The sequence below is a fragment of the Convolutriloba macropyga genome, chromosome 6 (assembly GCF_964194025.1).
Source record: "Convolutriloba macropyga chromosome 6, txConMacr16.3, whole genome shotgun sequence".
Classification (NCBI taxonomy): Eukaryota; Metazoa; Xenacoelomorpha; order Acoela; family Convolutidae; genus Convolutriloba; species Convolutriloba macropyga.
In genome coordinates, this window is record NC_134473.1 from 5,119,878 (window position 1) to 5,137,700 (window position 17,823).

At 34.4% G+C, this 17,823-nt stretch overlaps 1 protein-coding gene and 1 long non-coding RNA gene across 3 annotated transcripts in view; one reads left to right on the forward strand and one right to left on the reverse strand.

Moving 5' to 3' along the window:
• The window catches only part of LOC142341447 (uncharacterized), a 545,892-nt gene that overhangs the window by 164,518 nt on the left and 363,551 nt on the right, over positions 1 to 17,823 (forward strand). The gene's annotated exons all lie outside the window — the stretch shown is intronic.
• Positions 4,391 to 10,360, reverse strand: LOC142340709 (uncharacterized). Its single transcript, XR_012759078.1, has 2 exons — positions 10,222 to 10,360; positions 4,391 to 4,770 (listed from the first exon to the last, which is right to left on the reverse strand). It is a non-coding gene; the product is annotated as an uncharacterized LOC142340709 (long non-coding RNA).

The window sequence follows — 17,823 nt, forward strand, 5'->3', positions numbered from 1 at the left end:
ATCTCACTTCGTCAAGAATATCACTATAAAGAGAATTACTAGGAACTTTGCTTTTCTGGAAAAAAATTTGACCATTTGCTACCCATATTTGCAGTCAATTTAGCTCAATTTTTTATATCAAATTTAGCCGCAAAGCTTCATATACGACAACGAACACAAACAAGATTTCTATCGTTTTGTCAAGGTCTCCATATAGAACAGAAATACATAAAAGAAGTGTTTTTCGAGAAAAAAGAGTTTGCGACAAATTTTCAGCCAATTTTTAGACATTTTTAAGAAAATTTTACTCAGTCCTCACCAGTGTTAAACTGATTTTTCATCCCATGATCAATTCGTTTCAAATACTTGTTTTAGTCTTGATAAACAGCATGAAAGTAGATTGAGGTCTGTCTATTAATCGCTAAAAGTTAAAAGAAATTTTGAAAACTCAAAAAGTTATAAGGATATTTAGTATCAATTCTGAAAGAATTCGACAAATTTTAAGTTTAAGTGATAGCGTTCTTTTTGTCCGCATGTGTAATTGACTGAAGAACACTAAATCTAGAGTCTACCTTTTAAATTTTTTTACTCATTTCTATTTTTAATTATTTTAAAGCTTTTTTTTCACGAAAGAAACTGTATTACTAAAAAAAATTATTTTATTAGTTGACAATTGATAAACGCTTCGTCTTTCTCTCTGAAAAAAAAAACATTAAGAAGCCTGAAATGAACTCTAGTAACACATTTTGCCTTTTTTAAGGTTACTTCTTGTACGCGGCTAATCGTTCCATCAAGATTGATTTTTTTAGAAGTTGAAAATTTTAGACCTTGTGCTCATATAAAACAACATAGTTGCTCTCGGAGTGTTCAAAACAAAACTACATATGAAAACTAATACTGGCTATAAGCTGCCTTAAGGAGTTTTATTATTTGAATTCACAGGTGTAGAAGATACCAAAAAATTGTTTCTGATTCCATGTTGTCAATAGAAAAACATCTTTCAATATGTGAAGAAAAAATTTGTGCTCTTTTTTCTTTATGCCACAATCTTGTTTACTTTCTCCTCAATTCTTCGTATTAATTTTTGTGAATATTTTGTTATTGTTTTAGATGCTTAATAATGTTCTCAGCTTAATCTGTGTATTAACATGATTTTTTCATTACTTTGAAACCACAGGTATCAAAATGTAAGTTTAATCTTTCTTTCTCAATTGTGTAACCCATGTCGTTAGCAAGTACGCCAGTAGTCCTCAAGTCCCTCAACTAGTCAAAGTTGCATTTTTTGCTGTTTTTTTAATTGATTTCCAGGACTTTCAAGGCTTTGTTTTCGAATTTTTCAAACATTGATTTGTTTCACTTTGCCGATTTTTTTATACAACTGCATAAATTCATATTGACTTCGTAATATTTTGGCATGCGATATAAGTCCACAGTTTCTATTAAAACACCGCTTATGTGATGTTGCAAGAAAACATTGGAGATATATTGCAACTATTCTGTCCCGTTGATAATATAAGCCACATAATCGAAATAATTACGACAATTTTCTTAAAAACTCCATTTCCAACGTTTTGACTTTCAAAACTAAAACGTAGGGGCTAAGAATAGCTTGAAAAGAGAAGAGTTTCCTTGATTATACGTGGAGTAGAGCCACTGTCTCCTTAATTATTTTTGATTTCCTTTTCGATTATCTAGACAAAACATGAAATCATAGTTAAATCATTATGGCTTTGAAACACTATTGTTTTTTCTACAGCCACATTTGCTAATGCTTCTGACTAAATTTTTCTAGCTGAAAAAACTGAAGAGTATGAAAAACTGTTAACTTTTAATCAAAAGTCATCAATTTGACTTAAGAATTGGCAAAAGAATAGTTTGTTTCTCAGCGGTTTATAGAAAAATAGATGAAGCTCAATCAAAGTCGTCAAAACGAAGAGTCAATTGTCCAAAAAATTAAAAACTTAAAGGGTTTGTGTTTTGTTAGAACTTGTTTCAAGATAATTCTTTGATATATTTTAGCATAACTGAAGTGCAACGAAGTATTTCGTGATTGAAGGCTACTCAGATTCTTCGTTTTCTCTGAAAATTCAAACTTGGCTGCTTGTTGTTTCTGATTCAATCTTCAGCTAAATAATATTGGCTTTTGTTCCGTAGCACTGTTAGCAACGTACAGAGCAAACGAGCCTTTTTGTTTAACTTTTCGATCATTTTTTTCCCGAAAATGTCACTTTAATCAATATAAGGAAGCTGAAGGACTCGCCTATTGTTGGCGCTCTTCTGTTTTGATTATTTGTTGTGCAAGTGAGTCTAACCGGAAACGGTTTTAAGTGCATGTGGATTTGATCAGAAGTGAAAGTGAGCGAACATTGTTTTGTTTTGTAGAACTATAGCTTGTCTGATCCTTTCCTTTCGAGTGTACTTCGAGCCCAGGAGAAGAACAAGGAATATGAAGAACAAGGAATATAGCAAATTTGTTTTTGAGATACTTCCGATTAAAAACCATTATTCTGCAGAATATCATGACCTCTGGGGGTAATTGGATACAAATTAAACTACCTGAGCCCATACCAGTCTAACTTATTTAGAAACCAATTTATGGGGATTTCGTCTTTATCTAATGACGAACCGAATATTGAAAATTCGGCAATGAAAGCTGAAAACTGATATTGAAATTGGGTTTGTTCTCATATTCTTAATCCTGTTGACGTTTTGTTTCTGTTTAGTTTATAAATTTTGACACAAAAAATTTACTCGGCTCGGTCCGCGGTTGCAATTTCATTAAACAGTTCTGCTGAAACAAATGAACTTTTTACCATTAGAAGCAAAAGCTGCTGACTATCTGAAAATTTTCATATCGCGAAGAATACTAAAAAACTAAAATGTTGCTTTCGCGGTGTACTAATGATGATGGCAAACTTTTTTGGTAATCACCATATATTTTATGCGATGATTATCAAACACATAAGCAAGCAATGGAAGCTAAAACTATCAGTCATTTGGCCGTTTTTATACTCCTGGCAAATAGATTTTTCGAAATTACATACTGATTTTTTATAACGCGAAATTCAGCTATATCATTAATCACGAGGTAGTTAAGTTTTTTTCCTCAAAATGTGTTTTACTTAATTGTTTTGAAATATGTTTGCGCAAAAACAATATATCCGTGATTACAATAGAAAGGAATGGATGGCAAAAAACATTATTGGAAAATTTGAGAAATTTATGGCACAATTGCTTGCAGGTTGGTTTTTAAAGAATTTCTACTGATAATTTGAGTCCCCTAAGTCCCTCAAGCAAGACAAAAAGGATATTACCGATATCTGTCAATCCTAGTTGCAACACAGATTTGCATCGCAATTTGCAAATTAAATTCTTAAACAAGTTTTTCAAGGGTAATTTTCTCTGGGCAACGATTTCGGAACAATTGAATTCGCATTTTTTCGCATTAGCTGTTCTTTTTGACTGATTTGAATGAAAGCACTGCATATTATTAGAGTTACCTATAAATATAAATCATTTTTTAGCAAAATTTCAAATATTGAAAAAAACCCGAAAGAATATGAAGATCATGCAAAGATTTCCCCTTGTGTTTGAACAGACGAAAAGCTACTTCTACTGAACTTTAGATAGTTATCTTGTGATAATTGGGTTTCAATTTCAGAAAAAAATGCCAAATTATTTATAGCTCTGATCAAACGGGGTTGAAGTTTCTATAATTTCTTACAAGGATCATATATGAGTTCCTTGTGTCCGTACTTGATTTCATAGTACGAGCCTGTATGAAACCAAAGAAATCATATATGATGCTTGTATGATTATCAAGAATCATACATATTTTTTCGTTCAAATCACGTTTTTATTGTTATCGGTGAGTTATCATTTATGTGAATCCCCGGATTCACGTTCTGATCCGCAAAAAGTCCCTGTAATGCAATATTTATTGCAAAGATGGGTGCGTATTTTTCGGCTTTTAATTTTTTTTTGTATAATTCCTGTGTGATTTCCAGGAATTTTGTATGACTACTAAGAAAGCATACAAATCATATATGACCTAGTATGATTACTATGAATCATATATGACTTAGTATGAAATCAAAGAAAGTTGTCTGGTTGGTGACCCGGGAAAAAACAATTAGCTCAGCCAATCAGTTTTTTTTTCGTTCTGTCATTTTTTCAAGATCTCTCTTTTTTCTGAACGCCAGTTCGTTTGCTAAGTTTAGTGCTCAACCCTCACTTATCGACTCGTCTATAAAGAATCTATATATGATTTGTCAGGCCTCAATCTTTGATGCTCAGACTAAAGCGAGCCAAAATTTGAAAAAGTTGAACTAAGTTGAAAAAGTTTCTAAGTTACATTATAATTTCTCCTTTTCAAGTTCTTGAGTGCTGTGAAAAATAAGAAACGCTAATCCATTAAATAATGTTTTAAAAAATTTGTTTTGAAATTGCGATTGTCAAAAGACAAACAATTCCGAAAGTAGAGTTTCCGATAAGTATTGTCTTGATGAACATTATCTAAATTATAAGCATTAAAAACGAAAACTGTGAACAATGACATTCAAATTCAAATACGGGACGGGTCAAACTCAACGCTTATTCTGCGTTTCAGCTGTTTTACGACAGTTGTTCTGTCTCGACCACAATGTAGGCAGAATTGGCCGATTAGTTCTGGTGTTTCGTTTGGTCGTAATGAACATACAATGCAGTCATTTTGTTCCAGAGCATCCGCAGTTTGAAATCTTGTATCCTCCATTAGTAAATCATCCATTATAGACTTGGAAGCAAATTATTCTTTGTGATGACAGTCTGTCCCATTAAAATGCAACAAAAGCAAAAAAAAATGCAAAAATGGAAATCTCAAAACGCCAGAGTTTAATCGCAAATTTTTTTAGTATAGTATTGCAACCTAGACGATGACCCTACATTGTTTATATATATATATATCATCGGAATTCAGTAAAAGTTTTAGTTAAAGTTGAACATTGACTCTCAACTTAATTTTATTTTGAAATTTTTTCATGCCTCTCTATTTGTGAATTTTAAGTTAATATGTCTGCAGCAAATAACAAAAGATTACGAAATAGCACAACACATAAAAAAGAAGTTCGAGTAAATATTCCTTAATTTTGAAAAGGGCGAGTATCGTCTCAACTCTATCATAACTACTCTACTGCATCATAAGTATTGACACTTAAACAGCTAATTGAGACTGACTACTATAGTAAAAATAGCTCCATTCCACTTTAAAATCCATTTAATGTCTCGATACTCCGGCCAAGGTGTCAGCGTTGAAATGAACATTATGTAAGATTGGCGATGAATGCATTATGTATGATATAATATTCAGGCGTTGAAAAGAAAGTAGTGCCTTTTCTAATCATAGACCTTAGATAACTTCGGGTTTCTCATCGTATATCTTATCTAACGTTCCGTTTCTAGGCATAGATCTTACATAACTTTCCGTTTCTAATCGTAGATCTTACATAATTTTGCGTCTCTAATCGTAGATCTTACATAACTTTGCGTTTCTAATCGTAGATCTTACATAACTTTGATTTTCTAATCGTAGATCTTACATAATTTTGTGTTTCTAATCATAGATCTTACATAACTTTGGGTTTCTAAGCGTACATCTTACATTATTTTGGCTATAATGGGGATCTACATTGACCTCAATTTTGGAACAATTTTTTTTGCCTTAATCGTAGGAGCAGGAAGCAAACAAGGATACCCCGGGTTCCAAAACTCTGCTAGGCCGAGGTTTCAAGGCTACAAAACCGCTAAAAGAGTAAGAATTGCTGTGAAATCTAGCCTTGAATGCGGTGGAAAAAAAAAGATTTTGCCGCTAAGAATTGCAATTTCTACAAGAAGTCACCACTAAATTCATCAATTATCTTCACTGCAGAATCAATGGCTAAAATGATGTAAGAAAAGAATTGAATGCGTCGAGAGCGGTGAAAAATATCAGCGCTAGAAACCGCAAACAGTACAATATTTCACCGCTCAAAACATTTAATGAAGCTATGTATAATTTAAGGTGAATGCGTTGAAAGAAGTAAAAATTCCTGTTTACGATTCTTAATTGGCCATTTTTATTAAATATATTTTTAGTAATAGTAGAGAGGTGGAAGAAGTTTAGTTTTTGAAAAAGAAACTTCTGGTACGACAATGCATACAATTCACAAAAAAATTTTCGTTAAAGCCTAAACGACAATGAAATAAAAATTCAAGTAAGTTGTCGTTTTTGCTTTTGCTATCCCCGCAGTAGAAATGTTTGGCATTTATGCAAGAATCAGTTCAACAGATTGAACTCAAAGTACTCCCATATTGGGTTGAAATTTTAAATAGCCAGAATTTTCGGTTTCTTGTTTTGAGGGATTTGTGTGTTTTACTTACCAAAAAAATATTTTTTTTCTATGAAAAAGTTGACTGATGACAGTAATGCACAGCGATCTCTCTGTATGGGGAGTCTATAACGCCCAACCAGTTTTCTGCAGCTTGCCTAGGAAAATACCGTTTTTAGGAGAATTTCGCTATTGTCCTTTCCATGAAAGAGTTTTTCACTCGTACAAAGGAGTTATTGAAATCAATTAAAACTCATAGCGAGATGCTTTACGTATGAGCAGTCTAAAACACTAGGAATCTTTGTGTAGCTTCTCTAGAGGAAATGTTAGATTTTCTTGTGTTTTTTGTTGCATATAAGTGAAAAACATTATTCAAAAATGATGGAGTATAATTGGAAGAAGGAGTTATTGGAATCAATACAAACTCATAGAGATCCCCTTTGTATTGGAGGTCTAGAACAACAAGAATTCTTGGTGCAGTTTCTCTAGCGAGAAAGTTCATCAGTGAAACCAGTGAGAAAAATCTCACACCTAAATACCACAGATCGTACGTCAATTCATCGGTAAAAATCCTTGTAAATTATGCGGTTTCAGCGGGGAAATTTTAATTTTCACGCTCTCCTGTTGAGAGTGATGATTTTTTTGGACCCTTAAGCGGTAAAAAATTTACCGCTAAAAAGTGCTAATCTTAAATTTTGCCGCTATAAATCGCGAATCTTACAAAATTTCCATGCATGTGTTTTTCATAAAGTTCATGGAATCTAGTTTAAATTCAAAAGAATTATCACAGAAATATGTCACAGATGGATAAGTGGAAAAAGAAGTGGTTGAGATGCAGGAGGTGAGAGTTTAGAACCCGTGTACGGCAGTTTTTTTTGTACGAATTCCGGTGAATGTGGTGAAAGTAAAATTGTCACCTGTAAAACCGCAATTCTGAAAAAATCACTGCTTTCACCGCATCCATCGCTGAAAGATGCGCCCAAGTCGAGGAGTCTGCTCAAATTTCGCTCAAAAAATGCAAGAGATGACGGGATTGAGCGGAATCAATGAAAAATAATGCAAGAAATGAGCGGAGTCGATGAAAAATAATGCAATACTTTTTTTTACCGCGATTAACCGCAATTCTTACGTATTTTTTTCGACGAAACCGCGACCCGGGCTGCGCTGCGTGGATAGCACATGATCAAAGGGATCAATAGACTTGAAAAGAGAAAACGGAGAAGGCGAAAGCGGAAAAAAGAGAAAGCGGTCAAGTTGAGTTCACGGCGCATTCGACGAGATTTAGATGGTCCAACAGGAAGCAATTCGTCAAGGGAGAATTGTCGAGAGAGATTTTCAACTGCTTAAATAAATAGAATATTTGATTCAATCAGTTGTTTAGCGAAAATAGCTTAATGGAGGAGTCTTTTTGATCATGGAAAGCGAGAGCATATCAAATATCATTACACGTGGTCTATAGAAATAGGTCTTTTTGATTAGGTCAAAGAGTTGTCCAAAGTGAACCAAACTCGGTATGGAGTATCCCTTGTGTACGTAGAGTGTAAACCAAAAAGCTTTTTTGCTATAGCTTGCCTAGGAAAAAATTTAGTTTTTCGTACGTTATTTTCCGATTAATTCGAATAATTATTTTTAAAAATAGGTCTTTTTGATTGGGTCATAGAGTTGCTCAAATTGAACCAAATTGATATCCCAGACTACCAGTACTATTTAGGTTGTAATGCAAAAAGATTGGTTCGCCTAAATTTCCTAGAAAAAAATTAGTATTTCAATCTGTTTTGGAGAGAACTTTTCGAGCCTAGTTTTTTTTCTAGTGCTCTGCTCAATTCTCCTATAGTTGTTTGTTTGTATTTCCGCCATAGCCGGTCATTAGCCCGGTTGAGAGAAGGAGGAGGGAAACACACCCAGAACATACTCGAAAATCTCAAAAAGTCGATTTTTTCAATCAACTTGAGATAATTTTCCGACAGTACTTTATAAAAAAGATGTTTAAAAAGTGTATGGTGCAGACCTTAGCTCGCCTATGACAAAGTTTCTAGCTCGTCTGTGGGGCCGAAGGTGGCTCGTGTATGTGGCAGAACGTGGCTCGTCTATGTTCCAGAATTGGTGCGTCCATGCTGCTGACTTTGGCTCGACAGTATGTACCTGGTGCGTTAATGATGCTCGACCTAAATTACCCGGTGCGTTAATGATGCTCGACCTAAAATACCTGGTGCGTTAATGTTTCGCGACCTTAAGTGCGTGCTCGTTTATGCTGCTCGTCAAAAAAGAATCCTCGACCGTGTATTTTTTGAACGCACCGTACCCGCTGTGTGGGTTCAAAAATGCTCTGCATCATAACCCAAGCCAGATCCGAATGGTTCTCTTGCAAGATTTTGCCAGAATCTGGCAGAATCTTGCAAGACGATACATCGTCTTGCAAGAATTTCTGCCATAATCTTGCAAGATCTTGCAAGATAACCATTTTTTGCAAGAATCTTGCAAGATAGCCATTCGTTCTGCCAGAATCTTACAAGATAACCGTTCGTTTTGCAAGAATCTTGCAAGATAGCCGTTTGCAAAAAAAATTTTCTTACACTTGAAAAGACCTTACACTTGGAAAGAAAACGCTAAAACGGTTGCAATATTCAAATGTACACTTATTTTGCGCGTCAACACAAAAGCGAAAGACAATTATTAAAAAACCATCAGAAAAGTATTAATCTAAGCATCAAATTTTTTGGGCATTGGCAAGAAAAATTAAGCGTAAGGAGCTAAATTAAACGAAATAAAGCTGTTTAAGATGCAAAGAATAATAACACATAATTTTTTCATCAGAAAAGGTAATATAGACGTGTAGTTTTGTAAATCTTGATAAAGTCGAAGGAAAATAATTTTTGATAGTAATTTATTTTGTGTTAACAGCTCTCAAAGGTTGATTTTAATTTGTTTTCTTCAGATAATTCATATTTCCAGATTTAAAATCTATTCAAATTATTTTTTTTCTTTAAAAAACACGCAACTGATTCTTAAGTAAATTTCTGGTCGAAATGAAATGTGTTGCATGAATGAGAGCCAATAAGAGGACAGCTCGACCGGAAGGAACTTGCAAGAATCTTGCAAGATAACCATTTTTCTGCCAGATCTTGCAAGACAACCATTTTTCAGTCAGATCTTGCAAGATAGGCAGTTTTTGCAAGATTCTGGCAAACTCTTGCACGATAACCATCTGGTCTCGACTGGGGAAACGAGGACAAACAAAAACCTCGTCCTGCGTATACTCACGTATAATGGGTCCAATCATTTAAGATTATAACTACATTTCGGTACCAGTAGACCATTTTAGCTCTCAACTCATCTTGTGGCCAAGTTAAGTTGACATCTATCTGGTCATTAGTTAATGCAGCTATATCGCAGATAATTGCATCACAAAATGGAAAATAATGCTCCTGTAACAACCAATGAGAGCAGAGCTCGACCGAAACGAACTGGCAAGATCTTGCAAGATAACCAGCAGTTTTGTATGAATCCTGCAAGATCTTGCCATATGAACTTCTAGTCTCGACGAGGGTGCTCAGGTGAAGAGGACCCCAACCACCTCTGAGCAGACTATCTTCAAACTCCAATCGCTTCTAAAACCGTGCCAGACCTAGTGTACGTTTTCAATCAAAAAATTATTTGGATATAGAAATTAGGAAATTTACCTAACTCCCTTGTACCTATAAAGCTTCTAATATAAACATCTCGCATCTTTAAAATTCCAGTTTTCTAAGATGGATAACTGTTAAAACAAATTAAAACATAATTAAAATTTTTACAGTAGCACAATTTTAATTTAAAAAATTTTCTGTAAAACAAATACTGTAAACATTTACTGTAAAATAAAACAAGGATTTTTTCTTTTAATCTAAATGGGACAGACTGTAAACGGGACAATTTTCGTGAAAGCAGCAACTATATGGTCGAAAGTAATTCTTTATAATAATAATTGCAAGTGCCCAAGAATAATATCAAAAACTGATTCCCGTCAATTCAGCTAAATTCTTGTAACTGATGCATCTGACAATATAGGCCTTATTTATAAGAATGATCACGATAGAGATTATCCGAATTTCAATGATATGTTCAAAGATGAAATCCAAATTAGCCGCTCGGAATTGTTTACCGTTGACGTTTAATTATGCTGGTTTGCAAACTTTACCATAAAAGAACTTAAACTTCAAGGCCGTTTCGTTGATTACAATTTAAAATGCCTTCCTAGATCAGAACTTGTCATTTATAAATAGAATAAAATCGTCGACATGTTCAATTTATGTTGGACGAAAACGACGAAAGCCCTAACATTTTTTCTTCATTATCATATTTATGTTTGGTTTTCAACCTGAAAAATAGGTTGTTCGGTTTTAATCATCGGTTTGTTCGGTTTTAATCTTCAACAAACAATAGTCGACTTCTTCCATTTTAAAGGTCGGTATGTAAGGTTACAAACTTGAACAATCAAATGTATCTTCGTTTTTAAATGTATTGAATCGTCAGTTTTGTTGTTTTGAAACTTAAGGAATTGTGAAGGAACCAAGTTCCTTTATATTTTATCTCCCCCCACACCCTCATTTTTATCCCCCCACCTACACTTTCGTCCTCCCAAACCTTTTCATTTCCTGATTTCTATTCCCCCAACCTATTTTCGTTGAAGCTTTTCTATATGTCGAGTTTATTGAAGAAGTCAGAATTGGTTGACGTTCACTTTCAATATTATTTGTAGTAAGGGATTTCCCGATTTTGATCATAACTTGTGTGCCAATGGCGCGAATTATTATGTATTTATAGAGCTTGATTTGCTGCCATGGTTGCGACTTTCAGAAATACAAACATTAATGAAAAGTTGTCTTGGTATGCAAGACTTAGGCCAAAGAGCATAAACATATCTGGCGTATCCTAGGGTCAAAAAAGGACCATTGAAAGAAGCTCGACTCAAACTGGGGAATTTTTTCCAACGAGGAATTTAGACATTTGATACTTAGCATATTTTAATTTCTGGTTTTGATAACTTCACACTTTTTAATCAAAAACATCACAATCATAAAAAATCCAACTGATTTTTAATCTGGCCCTAGAAGCGAAGACTGATATGAGAGTTCTCCTGAGAACAATGCTTCCGTGGTATGCGTAGTCACGACAGATGGCCTAGCCTTACTTGCAGAATTGAATGTCTCATTTCGAAAGCTGGATTTTAATAGGCGTCTAGGTATGGTTGGATCAATATATTATCTTTCAATTCCGCATTATTTTTTGAAAGGAGTAGGTCCTCCTCTAGTTGAAATTAAAAGCACCAATAATAGAAACACATTACCTTAGGATTAGTTGCAAGGCCTGGTATGCTCTTGCTACCTTAAGGTTTATAGGAACGTGAAGTTATACCCCCAGTGTCACTAGACACACACACACACACATTGATCAAAAGTTAGCCACCACAGGTTAGGGTTTTTTCTATCGCGCTCGAAAAATAAATAGGCAACCGGACAATAATCACCTTTGTCTACGTTTGTGGGAACTTCACTGATTATTGGAATGGTTTAATTCTATACAACTTCTTACTAGTGAACCATCATATCTGTATCAAACTTCACTGATTACTGATAGTGACAAGCACCAACATAGCAAACAAACATTAAGCAAAAACCATTAGCTAAATACAGTAAGCAACAGGCTCTTTTAAATATTAGGTTTAACATAACAAAAATTAGTGCAAAAAAGGAAACATAGTGCAGTAACAGTGAAGTATACACTTGTGCAGTGTAAAATAAGAAAAAGTCTTCTAACACAATCAACATGACAAACAAGTCCAAAACCTCATCAACAGCAAAGAACAGCCTCAAGCAACAGCTTCAGCTGAAAGTGATAGAGTGGAACACAGTAAAAGACCTCTTCGAAGAAAAAAGCAATAGTAACGAAATCTAAGCATACTTATAGTGGAACTTTAGAACTCTTGAGGTAACCGAAAGAGCAGTTGGACTGAGATTGCAGTGAACTGATGAAGCGACAGCTAAAATTTGAAGAGTTGAAAACACTTGCTGAGTATTTGCCAAAAGAAACCTAACCATGCTGAAATGCAAACAGAGAGCAAAAGCCCACAGAATGGATACAAATGACACTGACTCTGCTTTTAACACATCAGCAGCTCCTTTACTAATCTACTGAGAAAACAGCACCCTGTACGAAATAGAGCAAGGAAACATCAGTTTGCAAGCCGCAACAATCAGGAAACAAACAAAGCTGACTCGTCCGACTCAGAAGACCCTGACAATATTCAAACCGTTTTGAACATTGAAGAGAGACGAAGGAACAGGGACTTTCTCACAGGGGCACTGCGAACAGATGAACGTTGGCAAAATTCAAAGTCGATCGAGAGAAGAGAACCATGTTCGAGGACAGAGCCGACATGAGAGTGAGGATAGCAAAGCAGGGCAATCTCAACAACCAGGTTCTTTTCACAACAATGGCTGAGCTGGTCCAACCATGAGCCATAGGTACACACCAACAAAAAATCACCAACCACAGAACAATTGTACCTGACCTTGACCTGATGTATACTATAATAACGGCTATAACAAGAACCTATACAAGGGTTTCCCAAGTTTCCCGAGTTCTCCTCCAAACTGGTTGCAACACCAAGCACTGATGATACAGAACACAATGAGTTTGCCCAAGATATCAATTGATAATTTCACAGGTGATCCTTTGAGTTAGCAAGGGTGGTTCAGCTTCTTCAAAGCAACCATTCACAACAACAGTGGCCTCTCAGACGCCCAAAAAAAGACATACCTCCAAAACTCTGTAACACCTAAATCAAGAGATTCCATAAGTGAATAAGGCTACAATGGGGACTACTACCATGAAGCCATCGCTGAACTGACAGAAAATTTTGGCAAACCACAGCATATTGTCGCTGCATACCTGGATCAATTGGAGAACTGGCGGAAACCCAGAACGGATGAAGCAACCACTTTTGTGAGCTCTTCATCTTTCTTGAGGAGACTGGTACAAAAATTCAGGTTTCACAACCTTGAAGCTGATCTCAAGACTTCAGTTGTTTTGAGAATGGCCTTAGACAAACTGAACGCTACCATGATAATCAGATTGAATCAACGCACAGGAAGTCAAGCCTTGCTGCAACCCAACCTTACCCACTTTGCTGATTGGATTGATTCCTACACAGAGGCGTGCGAGGATATCTCCCCAAAACGGAACCAGAGAACCAAAGTGAACAATTCTTCTAGAAGATGGAGTCAATGTTGACTTCCAACAAAGAAGATTTAAGGACTTTATTATTTAAATAAATAAAGACTGAAAATACTCTTCCCTGATTGGCTAAAAAAAAGGAAAACACCTTTCCTTTAGATGTTTATCTGTTTTCCCCTGATACCAGAAAAGAAAGCTATTTAGTCAGCACCAGTTACCTACCTGATATAATAATAAAGTATATTTCTCTCTCTCTACTCCGCTCTTGTTTTGTATTGAGATATACGTCAGACTTTAGCATTGGGGCCCGTGCACTGTCTGCTGAAGCTCAGATAGAAGATTAACAGACTAGAGATCTAGAACTTTAGTTAGTCAGGTAAGCCTTAAGAGTGCATACTATTCTTTAGACAACCATAAGACTGTTCAGGAAGTGTCTTATTAAAGGTATGCTCAGAACACGTCTTATCTGGTGCGACCAGTGCTGAACTAAAATTGGGAAAAGAACTCTTAAAGACTGATAACAAAATTACTGTTGGCAAACAAAACGAATAACTTAGAAATAACATCAGGATGGCTACCAATTATGAAGAACAAACAAATACTAATAACCAATTCTTAACACCATTTACAATTGCTAGCGCCTGCGCAGGAAAACCGTGAAATTATTTACAGAATAATAATAAATTTGAAGAATAACTTCTTCAAAGAAACAAAACATATGCAACAGATTAACATACATAGAAACCATCTGGCGAATTATCTATCAGTAATACTACTGGATAGAGATCAATATAACAAACATTATACATTCACCTTAACATATGAAAAAGGTAATAGAAAGACATTCTATAATTTTTAAAATGAAACAACACTATCTGATATGCTCAAAACATTCTTAAAGAGACATGAAGAATCACAAGATAAAACAAAACTAACAGCAATAACATCTACAACATACGAAATAATAAAAATACTACAGTGTACATAAACCAGCAACAAAAAGAAATAAAATCAGCCAACGACAGATTAAGGACAGAGATATATTGTTACAACAATTGGTTAACAAAAATTATTGAACTCAAAGAAGACCTAAAAGCATTGAGAAAAGATATAATCCAAATTATATCAGAATTCACATTCCTATTCTGGTTAGATAATTAAGAACATATTAATGATAACAGAATACTATTTGGCGAAACATTCCATGAAGAAATTGAAAAATTTCAAGATGAACCTAAAAACATCTGGAATAACGAATACTATTCACCACATTTTGAGAACACATTAAAGGTAAGTTCGGATAGCTTAAATTACATAGAAAGATTAGAAAACTATGTAAAGATTATTGATCAAGGGCAGACCGGATCAACATCATTCAACTTATCAAGAAGTTTAACATCAACCTCCACGCCAAAAGATGTCCCATTAAACGCAAGTTTTCAATCAAAACAAAAATCAACATTAAAACCAGATAAACCATTAACATCAAATTTATTTGGTCATCAAATAAACACAGCAGACGAAATATACATTTCTGATTCAGATGAAAAATTAGGGAACTGGCTACCACCGTCAGTCAGCCAAAACGTTAGAAGAAAACATCAGTACCCAACACAACACAATTATAATAGAGATAATACATACATGAATCCATCAAATAACAACAGAGACTATCAAGAACAACACAGAGAACAACAAACCAATGATTACAAAGAACTAAAGGACGAAATAACAGAAAAAGTAACAAACCATACAAGTAGAATAATAGATAACTTCGAAAATAAATTTAAACAGATACATGAAAACATAGAGCGTAGACAAGAAGAAGCACTAGCAGTAATGTTTGACAGATTAGAAAGAACTCTAGATAATATTAATAGACAAAGTGTTCCACAAACAGAAACCAGAAACACAGAAAATAACCATATACAAAACCACAGACAACAAGAAAATCGTATACGACGAACAAATTCAACAACTACAACAGAAGAAAGGGAAACAACAGTTACAGAACCTCCCTTACCATTCTATAAACAATTAACATCAATGAGTATAAACGAAGAGCCACAAATAGAACAAAACATCAGCAGTGGTTCAGTACCTACAACAATACGACCATTTGATGGTACAGACCCAGCATATACTGTTGAAGAATATCTAAACAGTATAGTTGCAGCAACGATATTTAGCAGTGGTATAGAACCAGTAAACAAACCAGGCCATCATCAATGGAAAGTTAAAAGAGCAGCTTTAATATTACATACACTTCAGGGACCAGCTCAAAAATGGTATTCAACTCTTCCGAGTGAAACTAAACTGGATTGGGAAAGATTCTGTAAAGAATTTACAGATGTTTTCGATTCAGAAAAAACAAAACAACAAGCAAAAATAGTATTACAACAACTTCAAAAACATACAAATGAATCACTACGATCACTCGCACTAAGAACAGAAACACTGGTAAAGACAGCATATTCATTGTATACAGAAGATTACAGAAACAGCGTAATGAATCAATCATTCATTAGATGTTCGGATAATGAGTTAAAAACAGCAGCCTTGAAAAAACATGCGAACCATAAACAAACGCCAAGAGAACCAGAAATGCCATTTAAAACATTAGTTGACAAAATAGATGAAATGGATTTGACAAGAACAATAACCAATAATCACAAAAGATTATACGAAGTCAATCAAACAACAACTAACATTAATGAAGATCTAAAACAGATGAATATTGCTTGTAATAACATAAACGATCTTAACCAAAACGATCTTGAACAATTTGAAGGAACGATCTGTAACGTTCTCAACGGAATTAACAATACATATGACAGAAAAAATTTCAAAGGAAGACCTAAATTTGCACTATTTTGTAGTTATTGCAGTTCGCACGGTCACAAGAAAGGTAGATGCTTTAAAAGACCGCGACGAGAAAGCATAGCAAGACCAAAAGAAAAATCATTCTATAGTCACATGAGAAATAATCAAAACTTACCAAACAGGAAAATTGATTCAAATAACGTCAATGGACGACAATTACCGTCAACATCACCAGTATACAATAATTCACGAAGCAGAACACCATACAGACCGCAATCAAGAAATAATTACAACAATACCTCAAACAATAGAGACAATAGAAACTACCAAGGATATCGTAACTCAAACAACTATAACAATAGAAGTGTCAGCTATAATAGAAACGATTATAACAGAAGCAAAACTAACAGTTATAACAGAAATAATACTTATAACAGATACAATAACAGCAGATCAAGCTCCGGATATACAAACCAAAGTCACTCAAGACAGCAATCACCATTTAACAGAAATAACAATAACAATAGTAATTATAATAAACATAATTATAATAGACAAAGACATTACAGCGAAGATTCAAACAGAAGTGACATAAATAGACAACGTTCCAATAGTCACAATCGACACTATTCGAACAATAGCAATAGAGATGATAGAAGAAACTCATCACAGAGAGAACAAAATAACAGATATCAATCTAGAGAACGACGTTCAGACGGAAATAAGTATAACAACAACAACAAGAAAAGAACTAACAATGTAGAAACAGATCCGAAACAATGATCCACCTGGAATTGACGATTACGAATACACATCCGAATCATCAAATGAAGATCAAGAAATACTAGACAAATTTTACAATGCAAGTGAAGATACATGCAAAACAGTGATAAATACACTAGAAAGTAACCCAACTTGGATACTACCAATGTACCAATGTAACAAGTTTGAGCAAGATTTTACAAAGCAGAAACTGATATTAGAAATTGATTTTCTACGAGACTCAGGAGCAACATTAAATCTCATAAATGAAGATACCTGGAACCAAAATAAAATACAACAATCCAGAGATACACTTAGTACAAGCAAACAAAACACTAACAGCAGCAAACCGTACAACTATAGAAACATTCGGAACAGTAACATTAAATTTAACACCCGATAGAATTTCCAACAACAGAAATAAACCTCAACACAATTTCAACATACATTTCTATGTTACACAATGTAATCATAATATTCTTGGAACTCCTTTCTTCAAAGAAAATATAGAAACCATAAATGTAAATACGAACAAGTTAACACTCAATACCAATACAATTATAGATGACGACATAGTATTCTTCATGAACAGTACAAAAGGATATCCATACTACTCTAGACTATACCCAATATTTAACAAAGAAACAATTTATTCCGATCAGAATCAACACAAATGCATGACATTTCCAATTCCAATATT